The 16790-nt window shown below is 44.9% G+C and overlaps 1 long non-coding RNA gene across 3 annotated transcripts in view; it reads left to right on the forward strand.

Moving 5' to 3' along the window:
- Window positions 1-16790, forward strand: part of LOC117203653 (uncharacterized) — an 84235-nt gene that overhangs the window by 21396 nt on the left and 46049 nt on the right. For all 3 annotated transcript variants that reach the window (XR_007474789.1, XR_007474788.1, XR_004486504.2), the window contains 2 exons: window positions 3913-3966; window positions 12617-12690. This is a non-coding gene — a long non-coding RNA (uncharacterized LOC117203653). The remainder of the gene's footprint in view (window positions 1-3912; window positions 3967-12616; window positions 12691-16790) is intronic.

A 16790-nucleotide genomic window follows, 5' to 3' on the forward strand; every position in this document is an offset into this window, starting at 1 on the left:
TTTTGATTTTGGAACTGACATGGAATTCAGGATTAATAGAGGTATTGTAGTCCCATCTGGAATTTTATCTCAGAATCACAGGGAGATCAGCCCAGCTAACTGTGCTGCAGTAAGATTTGGAACTAGACATCTCAGCCGCAGTTTACTCTCTTGTAAGTGACTTGAGCGGGTGCAGGAGGAATTAGCTGTGCCCTCACCTCTCATCCTTAGCGCTGCCCAGAAAAGCAGGAGTGGAGGCTGGAGAGGGTGTGGCAGCAAACTTGGGCCCGGATACCTGACAAGTGGCCGACTTTATTAAATGCCCACTGTTTGGTGACTGAGCCAGGCATTGTGGAGCAGGGAGACTGAGAGGACAGCTTTCTACAAACAAACCCTGCCTGTTCTTGCTTTTGGGCCTCCATCAAGTTGTTTTCTCCAATTGGCAGGCCTTCCCTCTCTTCTTAGCTTATTGAAAATCCTCACCATCCAGGAAGTTCCACCTCTTGCGTGAAGTTCAGCAAACTTTTACCGAGGCCCTTGCAGTTCCCCAGCCCTCTTTGGGGGATATAAAGATGAATAAAGACTTACTCCCTGTCCTCGGGCGGACTATGCTATATAAATATATTGTCCTGCTTGGGTCACTGTTGCTTCATGTTTCTTCCTTTCTCCTCTTCAGCCAAAGCTTAAGCCCCTTGAGGGCAAAGGCTGTGTTTCGGGGGGCTCACAGCCACTTCAAGTTGGGTGATTCACTAGAAGGACTCATAAGATTCAACAGTGGGTTTTAGTCACAGCTAAGGTTTCTTACAGCAAAGGATACAGAGAAAGGCAGTGGGAAAAATATACGCATCGCTCAGGCACAGGCTTCCAAGTTCTTCCCTACCCAGGGCCACACAGGAGCAGCTCACAGCAAACTACAGGGACACCTGTGACATGTCTATGCCCAGGAAAGTCCACCAAGTCTCAGGGTCTGAGGTGTTTATGAAACAAAACTCAGGACTCCAGCATCGAAAGCAGGTACATCATGGCTCTTCTCAAACACTCCTGAGAGGTCCTCCCTGAACTGGTACAAACATGCCCCATTTCTCTGGACAGATACGTAAAACAACAAGGTCAATCAGAGACATAAAAAAGCCTTCTGAGGGCCATAGTCCCCGGGGTAGGTCAAGGGTCAATTATGATGCCAGGCTCCCCTGGAGACACACAAGGACTGATTGACAAGACCTTCTGTTTTAACTCCTTCTTCCAAGCTGTGTCTGGTACAGTTCATGTCCCCTCTCAGAGTGCTCAGTGTGGGGCAACACAAGACCTGGCGTCTCCTCCGAGCTCCACTCAGATACACGTCACTATCTACTCACCCCGTCAGTCCCGTAGACACTGGCACGTGAACCTGTCAAAATGTGAACTCGAACCGCCCCGCCCCCAACCACTCTTTCCCATCTCAGTAACTGTCAGCATCAGTTGCTCTATTGCTCAAGCCCCCAGATCTGGGCATCATCCTTGATTCTCCTCTTCCTCTCACCTCCCACAGCCAATCTGTAATTCCTGTTGATTCGAACTCTGAGGTGTATCCCAAATGTGCCCACCTCCCATTCTTTCGACCACCCTGCTCCAATCCACCATCATCTTCCATCTGCGTTACTGACCTTCTTAATGTTTCTGTTTGTCTCCCTTATGGTGTGTTCTCCCCTCACCACCCAGAGTGATCCTTCAAAATGTGTAGCAGATGTTGTCACTCCCTGCCATTCACAGCCTCCAGTGGCTTCTCAGTGTGCTCGGATTAAAATGCAAACATTTCACTGCCCTGCTCACTCATCATGCTCCAGCCCCAGAGCCGGTGGGTCAGTCTGTTTCCTCCTTGTGTGATATTCCTTCTTCCAGGACTGTTCTTCCCCTAACTCTTCAAATGCTTGGATCCTTCTCATCCTTAGCATTTTATTCCCACCGTCAGCCCCTCATAGAGACCTTCTCTGACCACCCTCTTGAAGGTAGCCTTGCCTCTTGCCTCACCTGAAATCATGATTGTTTATATATTTGCTGTCACTCAGCGCTGGCTGGAATGTAAGCTTGTGAGAGAAGACGCTTTTCTATCTAGTCCACAGTTTATATCCCCAGCACCCAGCACCATGGCAAATTCAGAGTAGGCATTCAGAAATATTTGTTGGTGCATGTAGCAGATAATTAATAAATAATCAGTATGTGACTACTTAAAAGTGACGAGCCGGTCTCTGCCCTTAAAAGTTTACATTCTACTGGAAAGTTGGGTGAGAACCAGCAAAACATGCAGAAAACTTCTCTGTGCTTTCCGGTATCCAACATAGGGCATGTCAGTCCTGCTGTCCTGGACAGCAGAAACCAGCAGACTGCAGAGGGGCCCCATCGAGCAGCTCGAATCTCTCCAGCCCATTGCTCTCTTTGATGGGCTTCTAGGGGCTGTTGGAAGGAAGATACCAGCAGCCTGGAAATTCCAAATGGAAGGCAAGGATCGTGGGGCACTGCTGTCTTCTGCAGGGTAGGGGCAGTGGTGTTTTTGCCAGAGCAGTGCTACCAGTGTACTTGCACCATGCTTCTGGCTTCTTCAGAGCCTGACTTTATGGGTCTCAAGAGATCCTGGAACTGTCTAATATTCTTCAATAAATTTCCTTTCTACTTAAACTAGTCAGAGTGGATTCTGTAGTTTGCAACTAAGAACTCTGACCTATCTAACAGGTTGAGGGGGGAAAAAAGATGGAAAATCAGAATCCTGACTTATAACTGACACTTAAGCTTGAATGGAAAATGTTAAAATTATACTGACGTTGGGGGCATGACTTTGAAATTGAACTAACACGTGTAACTATATCCAAGTGATATGCTAAGTTTGAGGGAGAGTAATTTATTTACTCACATGCCTGGGGAAAATTGTGTATGTGTTTTTTTTTTTTTTAGATCTTGGGGGTAGGAGTTTATTAATTAATTAATTTATTTTTGCTGTGTTGGGTCTTTGTTTCTGTGCGAGGGCTTTCTCTAGTTGTGGCAAGCGGGGGCCACTGTTCATCGTGGTGCGTGGGCCTCTCACTGTCGCGGCCTCTCGTTGCGGAGCACAGGCTCCAGACGCGCAGGCTCAGTAGTTGTGGCTCACGGGCCTAGCTGCTCCGCGGCATGTGGGATCCTCCCAGACCAGGGCTCGAACCTGTGTCCCCTGCATTGGCAGGCAGACTCTCAACCACTGCGCCACCAGGGGAGCCCTGTGTATGTTTTTATGTGTATGTACAGGTCCATTAAAAAAAGACAAGCATTTTCTTCTTTCAGTTGTATGCTATTATAAACCAGCATAGCTTTTATTACAAGTATGTCAGTTACTAAGGGAAAGAGACTTAAAATATTTTAAGAAAGCAAAACTAAAGTATAGGGACTCCTCCCATACAGGAACTCACGTGTTCCCAGAGAGTTTAACAGAGAGTTAGCTTAAAATGTGTATCCTCCCTTATGGTCAAAGTCCTACAAGTGAAAACAAAACACCATTTCCCTTATCAAATTGGCAAAGACTTTTTAAAAATGTTATTACTCAGTGTTGGTGAAAGTATGAAGAGATAGGTACTTATATGCCCTGCTGCTAGACATGTAAGTGAGTACAACCTTTCTAGAAAGCCATTCTACAGTCTGGAACAAGGGCCTAAAAAATGTTCATATTCTTTTTCCCAGTAAACTCAATTCTAGGAGATTCATGTTAAGGAAATGATCAGAGATTATGTGCAAGAATGTTCCTTGCAGCAGTTTTGTAATACCGAAATCTTGGAAGCAAGATAGATGTTTAACACTCAGGAAATAGTACCATCACAAGGTGAAATATTATGCAGCCGTCGCTATGGAGGGTTTTGAATACAGGCACGTAGAATGATGATGATGATGGTGGTGATGATGGCCAGCACTTATTGATCACTTACTATTTGCCAGGGACGACTACACCTCTTCACGGGAATTCTCGGATCCTTGAAACAACACTTTAAGGTGAGTGCTATGATTATTCTCATTTTGCAGATAAGAAAGCTGAGGTTCAGAGAGCTTATGTAACTTGACCAAAGTCACACTGTAAGTAAGCAATAGAGCCAGGGCTTGAATCCAGGCCTGACTACTCCAAATTTACATAAAGGCTGTTAACGGTAGTAATCTTTAGGTGATGGGATTATAGTGATTTTTAAAATTTTCTAGTTTCTATTTTCCTTTAGGCTCTCAATTTTATACAATAATCACTTATCAGTTTTATAATCAGAAAAAAAAAAAGCAGCTCCTCCCAGGTATTCCTGCCACCCAGGGATATAGTGACTTCTGGCAGAAGTGTCCAGGAATGAGGGTAGGGCCGAGGGCCTTGGGGCGGGAAATGCTGAAGAGTTTCCTTGGGCTCGGCCTCCCCTGCTCCATGGTTTTTCCTAAGAACACTGCCCCCTAACTGGACTGGACAAGCAGCCGCCTTGGTCTGGGTTCTTGCTTCTGTCCAAGTAGAGTCTTGCTGAGGAAAGGAATGGCATATGAGCAGTGGCAGAGGGCGGGAACTGCCTGGGCTTTGAACTTCCTCCTAAAACTGCCTACCTAAATTCTTGGGTTTCACACTGCTTGCCTTGTAGCTGTGTGCTATGCAGCAAGAGTTCTGATTTGGCACCTCTGGTATGCTTCTCTGCCACCTCTACCTTTAGACCAGGGGTCAGTCAGCCTCCTTCTGGCTCTGACTGGGCAGCAACCTTGTTGAGGGGGCCTCGTGAGGCCGCCAGCGGGTCATCACAGCTTGTCCTGTCTCCATACGTGAATCGGCGACTCCACCTCCCACCTGATCACAAACGGTCTTTTCCCCAGACTTGGGTCGTTGAGGGAAGATGAGGCAAGAAAATGCAGCAGACTCAGTGTGACCCCCTGCTCTAGGCCTGGGAAAGCTTCCTCAGTGCTCCTGCCTTACCAAGAACAAGTCAGTCCATGAAAGAAAGACACTCAGGGAGTTTGCCTCAGGTTAACCGAGAGACCTGGGGATGAAACTGAGCCCTCCTGCTTTCTGGGCCCCCTGTGCTGTCTATATTTAGCCACACTGCCCCGAGCCTTGTCCACCTTGTCTGAGAGCCAAAGCAGGCAGTCTGCTCATGAACATTCCTGTGCCTGCCAGCTCACGCCAGCCAATCATTTAGATGTCTGTCTTAAAACGCGAGGCTCCCCTTGCACCCAACTCCGAGGGCCTGCAGAGAATACACACCAAGGGATTCACAGCCCGAGTTTTTCCCGAGGCCAAGTGACCTCAGACAAATGCCTGAAAGTGAAAGGCATGTGTCTCACTGCTTCGCCTTGGCAGGGCTCAGCCAGTGGCTCCCTCTCAGACCCACTGTTCCTGGTCACAGTTCTTTGAGTGTGTTGACCTACTTTCTCCCCTTCGGAGGGAAAACAGAAACCAATACATGTCTCGTGAGTGCTCTTGCTTTCAGGAATGTTGATTCTTCTGCCCCCTTGTCCTTTCCACGCTCCATTATCACTCTGCTCTACCCACTTCAAGCATGATTGGAGCAGAACCCTGAGTGGCGCTTACTGTCCCTGTTTTACAGCTGTGTTTTCAGAGGTGGTGTGGCCCACACGTCACGGGGATGGGGACAGAGCCTGCCCACCCCTCCTTTCCCTACTGTAGCCCCTGCTGTTAAGTGGCATGCTCTGGAGTGAAGTTGCTTCTGCATGAGAACCTTTTGGGAATCAGCAGGGTGTCTCTGACTTTGTGACTGGGGGCATTATGGACTGAGAGACATCCAGCTTGACTTGACCATTTCCTACATCTTCGATGTGGGCCTCCGAGAAGAGTCTTAGGTGGCTCAACCCTTTAGTTGCTTTGACAGGCAGAATTCTTTGGACAGTGTGTACAGGTGACTCTCAAATACATACATTGAGATTTTCGGTGGCAAATTAATCGTTTTAGGCTGTCTTTACCCTTCCCAGTATGCATGCCATTGCCCACTTCTCTAGACATCAGTTAGAATCAGCTTGGAAAATATATACTTATTTTAATATCAGTCTGAGAAAAATTAATTAGATGGATAAATCCGCTGGGGTTCAGAGGTAGGTTATGGCTGCATCGTATGATGGATTCCAGAGTGCCTCTGGGATTATTCACTGGCTTTAATAAGCTGCCATGTCTGTTCTCCATGACCGTGGGTAATTGAGTATATCTTATTTAGCTCCTCTATCCCTGGCTGCTTTGTCTCCTTTCTTCCCAACTCGTCCCTGTGTGCAGAGCAGATCATATATAACCAGCCTGCCTTCTAGCATCCTATTAGATTTCATTGACGTTGGGTAACATGTGATCTTAGAAAGGTTCCAGGTCCTTTTCACCAGCTCCAAAATCATATTGGAGTCGTGGTGGCCACAGGAGGCTGCACCTCAGCAGCCGGCTGGGCCAGGGTTAGGGTGAGCCCTCCCTCTGGAGAGCTGAGCCAGTAGCAGGTGGGGAGACAGGGTGTGGCTGCGGACGACAGTCAGGGATCTCTGCTTCTTGTGGCTGTAAAGTGCCTGTCCTGCACTGGATCATCTGGGTTGGTTGGAGGCACAATGAGAATGAATAACAACGGGACCTCTGTCTCCCCAGAACTGGAGAGGGGAGGGTGCGACTGGGATGGGGCACGAGGGTGAACTGCAGGCAGTGGATAGAAAGGGTGATATTACTGAGGAGGTGAATGATGGAGGGGACGATAATGAAAGTTATTACCTTAACGTATGCCTCAAAGTTTCCCCAAGACGCTGAAGTGAGAAGAGCCAGACTGGCAGGGTGGTGAGAAGGGGGGCAGCAGTTGGAAGCAGCTCACCGAACCTACCCTGTCATAGCCAGCACACTCTGGTGCCACGCTGACCTATGCAGCCTTGTGTGACGAGGGCAATGTGCTTTGTGTGCGCTCCCCAGTGTGGCAGTCATTAGCCACGTGTGGCTTTTGAGCACTTAAAGTGTGGCTGGTGTGACTGAGGAACTGAATTTTTAGTTGTAGTTAATTTTAATTAATTTAAATTGACCTACATGAAAAGATGCTCATCATTGCTAATTATTAGAGAAATGCAAATCAATACTACAATGAGATATCACCTCACACTGGTCAGAATGGCCATCATCAAAAAATCCACAAACAATAAATGCTGGAGAGGGTCTGGAGAAAAGGGAACCCTCCTACACTGTTGGTGGGAATGTAAATTGGTGTAGCCATTATGGAAAACAGTATGGTGGTTCCTCAAAAAACTAAAAATAGAGCTACCATATGATCCAGCAGTCCCACTGCTGTGCATATATCTGTAGAAAGCCATACTTCGAAAAGATACACGCACCCCAATGTTCATAGCAGCACTGTTTACAGTAGCCAAGACATGGAAACAACCTAGGTGTCCATCAACAGAGGAGTCGATAAAGAAGGTATGGTACATGTATACAATGGAATATTACTCAGCCATAAAAAGAATGAAATAATGGCATTTACAGCAACATGGATGGACCTAGAGATTATCATCCAAGTGAACTAAGTCAGAACGAGAAAGACAAATACCATATGTATGATATCACTTATATGTGGAACCTAAAATATGACATTAATGAGCTTATTTACAGAATAGAAACGGACTCACAGACATAGAAAACAAACTTATGGTTACCAAAGGGGAGAGGGGGTGGGGGAGGGAGGGATGGGGAGTTTGGGATTAGCAGATGCAAACTAGTATATATAGGATGGATAAACAAGGTCCTATATAACACAGGGAACTATATTCAGTATCCTGTGATAAACCATAATGGAAGAGAATATGAAAAAGAATATATATATATATCTATAACTGGGTCACTTTCGCTATACAGCAGAAATTAGCACAACATTGTAAATCAGCTATACTTCAATAAAATTTAAAAAGTAAATAAATAAATTGACCTAGCCGTGTATGGCTAGTTTGTCCAATGGGGGCAGTGCAGCCCTAGAGTCATGGTTGACAAGGGTGAGTGGGGCGGTCCACATAGCACAGGGAGATCAGCTCAGCTCGGTGCTTTGTGACCACCTAGAGGGGTGGGATAGGGAGGGTGGGAGGGAGATGCAAGAGGGAGGTGATATGGGGATATATGTATATGTATAGCTGATTCACTCTGTTATAAAGCAGAAACTAACACACCATTGTAAAGCGATTATACTCCAATAAAGATGTTAAAAAAAAATAAAGCACGGACTGCAGCCGGCAGCCCTGGCGTAAATCCTGGTTTGCCATTTACTAACTCTGCAACCTTGCACAAGTTATCCAACGTCTTTGAGCCTATTTTCTCATCTGTAAGATGGGGAGCCTAACAGTACGGACATCACAGAGGGCTGTTGGAAAGATTGAATGAGGTAATCCATGTAAAACTCTCAACAAAGTGCCTGGCATCTATGAGGCTCTCAGTAAATGGTTGCTGTCAGGATGTTTTGATGTTAAGATGTTATGATGTTTCGTCCTATCTTACTTTTCTGTGCTTTGGCCCTCGTCGCTGAACATCAGTAAATCAACCTGACTTGCTAAGTGCCTCGAGGTGTGAGGATAATGACATTTGCCCTTATTGACTCCCTTGAGCTCCATAGCACAGGATCTGTTATTTGATTTTGTAACTTTATTGTGTCTGAGCTCTGAATGAAATGAGAGTTTTTAATGAAAGAAAAGATGAAATAGTCAAGGTCAGAATAATAACATGAAAAAAAGTCACATGTCCCACATTTCCAATTCCACATTCATTGAACAGGCATTTGCTGAGAGACTAGTGATTACAAGCACAGACTCTGGAGCTAGACTGACTGGGCTTGTATCCATTACTAGCTGTGTAACTTGAGCAAAGTTACTTAATTTCGTTTTTGTCTTTATTTCCTATTTGTCAATTGGGCATAATACTACCTGCCTCATAGGGTTGTTGTAAATGAATCAATACATGTAAAGCACTTATAGAATTACTTGGCACTGATAAGCACTTGATAAATATTGGCTGATGTGATTACTATATGCTAGGCACTATATTAGGTGCTGGCAAAACAAAGCTAAGGAAGTACCATCCCTGCCCTCATTAAGCTTATAGGCTAGTAGAGGGAGAGAGCGACATGAACATAGAAATACAATAAGATACTACAGAAAATAAAGATGGAAGATGCTCAGGATGCTGAGGGGACATCAAGAGAGAAGAGAGCAAGTTGGCTTGGTTGGAGGGCAAAACTTTTCATAGAGCTGGAGAGCAGGTAGTGGTGGGGTGCATCGCAGGTACATGTTTGTAGAAATAAACAAGGATGATGCATCCAGAGAACTAAAGGCAATTGATAAATTGGTATGCCTAGGGTGTAAGGGAGAGGGAGTAAGCGGAAGACAGGATTGAAAAGGTCAGCAGGAAGCAGGTCCTGAAAGACCTTATACGTTAGGTATAAGAATTTGTACTTTATCTTCTTTTAAAAAATAAATTATTTATTTTTGGCTGCATTGGGTCTTCGTTGCTGCACATGGGCTTTCTCTAGTTGCGGTGAACGGGGGCTGCTCTTCATTGCGGTGTGCGGGCTTCTCATTGCGGTGGCTTCTGTTGTTGCGGAACATGGGCTCTAGGCACGTGGGCTTCAGTAGTTGTGGCACACGGGCTCAATAGTTGTGGTGCACGGGCTTAGTTGCTCCGCGGCATGTGGGATCTTCCCAGACCAGGGCTCGAACCTGTGTCCCCTGCATTGGCAGGCGGATTCTTAACCACTGCGCCACCAGGGAAGTCCTGTACTTTATCTTGAACAATGGGAAACCATTGAAAGGTTTTAAGAAAGGAAGTACCATGATCAAGGGATTTTAGAAGGACCCTACTGGCAGCAGTTGGGGGTCAATACTGGAGGCAGAGATATCAGCTAAGAAACTATTGTAGTCATCCAGGCATGAGATGATGAGATTGATGACCTAAGGTAACTGTCACGGGGATGGAAAGGTGGGGAACAGTACTGGAGATGTTACGAAGAGGTCCAACTGACTGGTGAATACAGAAGGAGGACCGGTTTTGAAGAGGAAGTCGATGGAGTCATTTTGGGACACACTGGGTTTATGTAAGGCATTTGATAGTAGTTCTGGAACTCCTAGAAGAAGGAGGTGAGGACTGGAGATACAAATGTGGGAGACATTAGAACTCTGCATCAGGCCCCCTTTTTCTCATTCTCTGCTTTCTTCCTAGGTTATTTATTCCCAGGGCTTTAAATACTGTATCTGTATTGATGAATTCAATTTCTAAACTTCCATCTCTAGCCCTGACCACCTCACTGAAGTCTATCTAGACTTCTTTAACTAGCCATCTACTTAGGATCTCCAGTTGGGTGACTCATACACATCTCAAATTTAGCATGTCCAGAACTCAGTTCTTGAAGCAATCCCCAACCCCGCTTGCTCCTCCCCTTGTCTTCCAGCCTCAGTGAATGGCACCTACCATGTGTCTAGTTGCTTCAGCCAAACACCTGAGGGTCAGACACTCTGGTTGTTCCTTCAAGCTGCCTTTGTAAGAATTCCTTCCCCTGCCCGTCTCTTCTGAATCTCATTCTACTCTTCAGGCTCTTCTTGAAGTAATCCTAAGATCATACATTTCCCATGGCTTCAAGAACCTCCATCCATCTCCCGACTCATTCATTCAGCAGATATTCATTGAGTACCTTCTAGGTGCTAGAGATTCATCAGGAACAAGGCAAATAGAGTTGCCACTCTCATGGAGCTTACATGCAAGTGGCAGGGAAAAAATATAATGAACAAGCAAACCAACAAATGAAACAACCGCAGATGACAGTAAGCGCTGGGAGAAAGTAAAACAGGAGATGCGATGCGACACTGACCAGACTCGGGGCCTACTTAGTTGGGATGATCAGGGAAGGCCTCCCTGAGGAGCTGACACTGGAGCTGAGACATGGATGATGAGAGAACATTTTAGGCAAGTTCAAAGACCCTCAAGAGGGAGCAAATTATAGCTGGGAGCATAGCAAACAAGGATGGGATGAGATCAGAGATTTAGGCAAGGGCTGTATCTTACTGGGTCAAAGTAGAGAGCTTAGATGTTATGCAAAGTGTATTCGGAAGTCCTTGGAGGGCTTCAAAGCAGGGAGACTGATATGAGCTGGTTTATATATTTAAAAGTGGGCTCTGGCTGTTGTGTGGAGAATGGCCTATGCAAGCAGGGAGACCGGGGAGGAGACTGTTGCAGTGATCTGGGAGAGATGACAGTAGCCTGCATTACAGTGGAGGCCACGGGCATGGAGAGAAGTAGAGAGACAGAGTATGTTTATTGGAGAGAGGACTGGTGGAGTTTGCTGGATGAGGGATGGGAGATGAGGGAGAGGAAGGAATCAAAGGTACCAGCACAGTACCTAGTAGGTGCTCAATGAATATTTGCTGAATGAATGAGTCAGGATACGGATGGAGGTTGTTGAAGCCATAGGAAATGTATGATCTTAGGATTACTTCAAGAAGAGCCTGAAGAGTAGAATGAGATTCAAAAGAGACGGGCAGGGGAAGGAACGCTTACAAAAGCAACTTGAAGGAACAACTAGGGTGGTAGGAGGAGAAACAGGAAAGTGTGATAGTACAGAAGGCAATCCTGTTTCCCTCTCCAGAAGTAACCAATGCTAACAGATGGGTGGGTAGCCTTCCAAATCATCTTCTGTATATTTACATACATTCACAAATGTTTATATTACATGCATATGTAGTTTGGGGTTTTATGTAAATGAACTCATAGTACATGCATTATTCTAGCACTTGCTTTTTTTTTTAAAAAGAAACAGCTTTGTTGAGCTATAATTCACATACCATACAATTCACACATTAAAAGTGTACAATTCAGTGGTTTTTAGTTACATTCACAGATATGTGCAACCACCACCATCATCAGTTTTTGGAACATTTTCATCACCTTAAAAAGAAACTCTGTACCCTTTAGCTATCACTCCCTTATCCACAATCCCCACCCGTAACCCTAAGCAACCACTAATCTCCTTTCAGTCTCTACAGATTTGCCTATTCTGGACTTTCATATAAATGGAAGTATATAATAGGTGGTCTTTTGTGACTGGCTTGTTTCACTTAGCACATGTTTTTGAGGTTCCTCTATGTTATAGCATGAATCAGACCTTCATTCTTTTTATTGCTGAATAATATTCCATTGTGCATATAGACCACATTTGGTTGATCTATTCATCAGTTAGTGGACACCGGGTAGTTTCCACTTTTTGGCTATTATGAATAATACTGTTCTGAACATTCAAGTACAAGTTTTGGTGTAGACGTATATTTTCATGTCTCTTGAGTATGTACCAAGGAGTGGAATTGCTGGGTCATATGGTAGCTCTATGTTTGACGTTTTGAGGAACTGCCACACTGTTTTCCAAGGTGGCTGCACCATTTTACATTCCCACAAGCAGCCTATAAGGGTTCCAGTTTCTCCACATCTTCACCAACACCTGTTACAATCTATCTTTTTGGTGATTGCCATATCAGGGTTGTGATATCACTTGCTTTTGAATTTAAGGTGCCTTGAATATTGTTCCATTTCAGCACATATAGATTTCTTGTGTATATAAGTGCTATGTAATATTCCACAGAGACTGTGCTTTTCAAGATGATCCTATCTGTACTGTTGTGTTATTTCCTCCCCCAGGGCTCAGCACAATGGACATAGAAACAGCAGTGGTCGATGACTGCATTGATCCAAATTTGGAAGTTGTGTGGCAGGTAAGGCAGGAGGATGAGGTGAGAATGGTGCTGATGGTAATGGTGAGAGAGTTCTTGAAGTGAGTTATCAACGCTGGTGCATATCATTCCTGTGTAAGTGACAGTGAAGAGGAGCTGGAGTGGATGATACAGCATAGTGGCCGGAACCTTAAAAGTAGGGGTTTTGCATGACACTGGAAAGATAGTTTTGTTTTGTTTTGTTTTGCATTTACCCATTTCCTTTGTTGAGTTTTTCTTTCTTTTTTCTAAGATAAGCTGGGACGAAGTGAGAGAGTGGCATGGACATATATTCACTACCGAATGTAAAATAGATAGCTAGTGGGAAGCAGCCACATAGCATGGGGAGATCAGCTCGGTGCTTTGTGACCACCTAGAGGGGTGGGATAGGGAGGGTGGGAGGGAGACGCAAGAGGGAGGGGATGTGGGGATATATGTATATGTATAGCTGATTCACTTTGTTATAAAGCAGAAACTAACACACCATTGTGAAGCAATTATACTCCCATATAAATGTTAAAAAAAAAGATTACATCATTCACTGTTTGTCTTCTTTAACAGATAATTCAGAACATAATATAACCTTCCTTTGTGACTCAGAATGGCCATTATGACCATCTGCTTTTGCCCTGGGCCTTTGAGGCATGTAGGAATATGTCTTTCCCTATTAAATGGGTCCCAGATTTCTGTGCTTTTGAAATTCTATCTCGTTTACTTTCCAGCTTTACTCTTTTTGGTGTCAGAGGCTGAGATCAGCGTATTCTAGGTTCTTCTAATGTACAGGTGTTTGACCAAGGACTGACCCCATACACCTCCTGTGAAGTTCATGGATTTTATGATGGCCATGTGACATGCTGTTTAGATGTTTTTTTCTTTTCTAGGTTTGTGGTTATATTATCGCAGAGGTTATGAGAAATCTGATCTCCAGAGAAGTGTCGGTGCTTCTTTAATATGATATAGCTATTTGGGGCTAGTTTTCTAGCATTGCAGGATTTAATGAATAAGTTTGTATTTACCTTATCCACACTCTTTTTAATGGTAGAGACCTGCTCTATCCAATACAAGTAGCCACTAGGTACATGAAGCTTTTACAATTTAAATATAAATTAATTGAGTAAATCAGTAGTACTAGCCACATTTCAAGTTCTCAGTAGTCACGTGTGGCTAGTGGCTACCGTACTGGAGAATGCAGGTGCACAACATTCCCATCATCACAGAAAGTTCTGTTTTTCAGCAGTGGTCTAGACTTCGAATCAGTCTCCTCTCAGGTTTCCCCTTTCCAGATTGAAGTCGCATGTTTTCAGCATGTCCTTGTGCAATAGCCATGTTCCTACTACTCTGCGATACCCCCTGGCCTCCTACCCTGATCATGTCACTTGCCCTCTGTCAGTGTCTTAGTTCCTGTTGCTGCTATAACAAATTACCACAAACTTCATGGCTTAATACAACACAAATTTAGTATCTTACAGTTGTGGAGATCAGAAGTTTAAAATAAGCCATTTTGGGACTTCCCTGGTGGCGCAGTGGTTAAGAATCTGCCTGACAGTGCAGGGGACACAGGTTCGAGCCCTGGTCCAGGAAGATCCCACATGCCGCGGAGCAACTAAGGTCACGCACCACAACTACTGGGCCTGCGCTCTAGAGCCCACGAGCCACAACTACTGAAGCCCGCACACATGGAGCCCGCGTTCCGCAACAAGAGAAGCCACCGCAGTAAGAAGCCCGCGCACTGCAGCGAAGAGTAGCCCCTGCTCAAGGCAATTGGAGAAAGCCCGTGCACAGCAACAAAGACTCAAGGCAGCCATAAATAAATAAATAAATTTATTTTTTAAAAAATCTGCCATATTTTAGCTTCCAGAAGCCACCTGCATTCCTTGGCTCCTGGCCCCTTCCTCCATCTTCAAAGCCAGCACGTAGCATCTTCAAACCTCTCTCTCACTGTCTGACCTCTGCTTCACATTGCCTCCTCTAACTCTGACCCTCCTGTCTGTCTCTTATATGGACTCTGTAATTAGAATAGGCCCACCTGGATAACCACGATAATGTCCCCCTCTTAAATCCTTAACTTAATCACACCTGCAAAGTCCTTTTTACCATGTAAGGTAACACTTCCACAGATCCCAGGGGTTAGGATGTGGACATCTTTGGGGAATCATGATTCAGCCTACCATAACAGGCAGTGTTCTCCAGTGGCATCTTGTTTTCCTTGAGGACCAGTGCTGCACAGAGTATGCCACACACTGATATGCCAAGGTTTTATGCAAAGGAAGGAGAATATTTTAAAATCTTATTTTCTGCCTCCATCCTGTCTGGAAATACCAAACTTTGGTTGTTCTGACTCCTCAAAATCTGATCCTGTGAGTACAGTGGCACAGGAGTATCTTACAGGCAAGGCAGATCCACAGCTGACTCAGCGTCCTATCAAGAGTGTTTACCCCACTGTAACACAGTTGCTCCTTCAGGGCTGATCTCTGCCAGCCTTCCTTAAAAACAAACAACACACACACATACACACAAACAAACCCCCCCAAACTGGGAGCTTGTTATATTAACCAAAGCAAAGCCTCCTGAGCTTCTCTTTGCCAAGGAAAGGGTGGCAGATGAAAGCCTGAGTCATTCCCAGGAGAAGCAGCAGCAGAAACCAGTGCAAAATTGGTCTTCGACTTCCAGTCTGGACAAGATGGCATAGACTCATTTCTCCTTGCTCCTCACAGCTAAGTATAATTATGAATCCTAGAAATAATTCAAGAGGCAACCAAAGGAGAATTCTAGAAGATGTAAAGAGGACGGTAGAATGGTTAGGAATTCCAGGACTGGAGGAACGCTATGGTAGCCTTATGACTTACTACCCAACAGAAGAAGGCGACCCAGGCCCAGCATTTCCCAGCTGCCAACCTAGCAACAGTGGCTCAGATGGGCTGCTTCTCCCTCTGGTTTGAATGGGAGTCCTGCTGACAACACCAAGTGAGCATGGCAACTCCAGCAAAGGGAGTCTAACAGGGAGCCCCACTGACAAGAAGCAGCCAGGGAAAGTGCTTTCCTTTCCCACCAGGCCAGAGACTCCCCCCCGCCACCAAAAGATACTGTGCAACCAGGGCACCATCAAGAGGAAATCCCACTACAACAAGTAGTCTGGCTCAGGAAGCCTTTGTCCCCATGGTCTTAAGGATCCCCTCTCCCCAAAAGAGATACCAGGAGGGCATACAGCACTGGCAAGTGTGTGTGTGGGGTTCCACCAGAGTAAGCAAAGCCAGGGAAGATTTGTTGTTTCCACAGACTAGAGACTCACTTCCTCCACCTAGAGACATCCAGGCAACGCAGCCTGGTAAAGCACCTTCTGCTCCCTCAGGCAACACCAGCAGGGACCAGTGAGGGCCCCATCAGCACCACGTTAACCAATCAGAACAAAACTGCACCACAGAGGCTCTGAAAACTAAATCGTCACTGAAATCACAGCCCACAAAAGTAGGCTAGGACTTGTGTGCTAAACCTAAACATTGACTGCCTGCTAAAATAAAAGATTTAAATAGTCTCCTAACATAGTAGCCGAAATGTCCAGAATACAATGAAAAATCACCCATCATACCAAGAACCAGAAAATCACAACTTGAATGAGAAAAGACAATCAATCAACTGACATCAATAACGAGATGAATCAGTTGTTAGAATTATCTGACAAGGGTTTTAATGCAGCATCACAAAAATGCTTCAGTAAGCAATTGCAACATCTCTTGAAACAAATGAAAAAGAAAGTCTGAGCAAAGGAAAAACAAGTTATACAGAAGAACCAAACAGAAATTATAGAACTGAAGAATACAGTAATAGAAATTCAAAACTTGCTATATAGGCTCAGTAGTGTAGTGGAGATGACAGATGATAGAATCAGTGAGCTTGAGGATAGACCAATAGAACTTAATCTGAGCAGCAGAGAGAAAATAGACTGGAAAAAAATAGAGCCTCAGAAACCTGTGGGAAATAACAAAAGGTCCAACACTCATATCAGAGTCCCAGAACGATAGCAAAACCAGACAAAGGCAGTGCAGAAAAGGGAGAAAACTATAGACAAGTATCTCATGAACTTAGAAAAATCTTCAACAAAACAT

Source organism: Orcinus orca, chromosome X (assembly GCF_937001465.1).
Source record: "Orcinus orca chromosome X, mOrcOrc1.1, whole genome shotgun sequence".
Lineage (NCBI taxonomy): Eukaryota > Metazoa > Chordata > Mammalia > Artiodactyla > Delphinidae > Orcinus > Orcinus orca.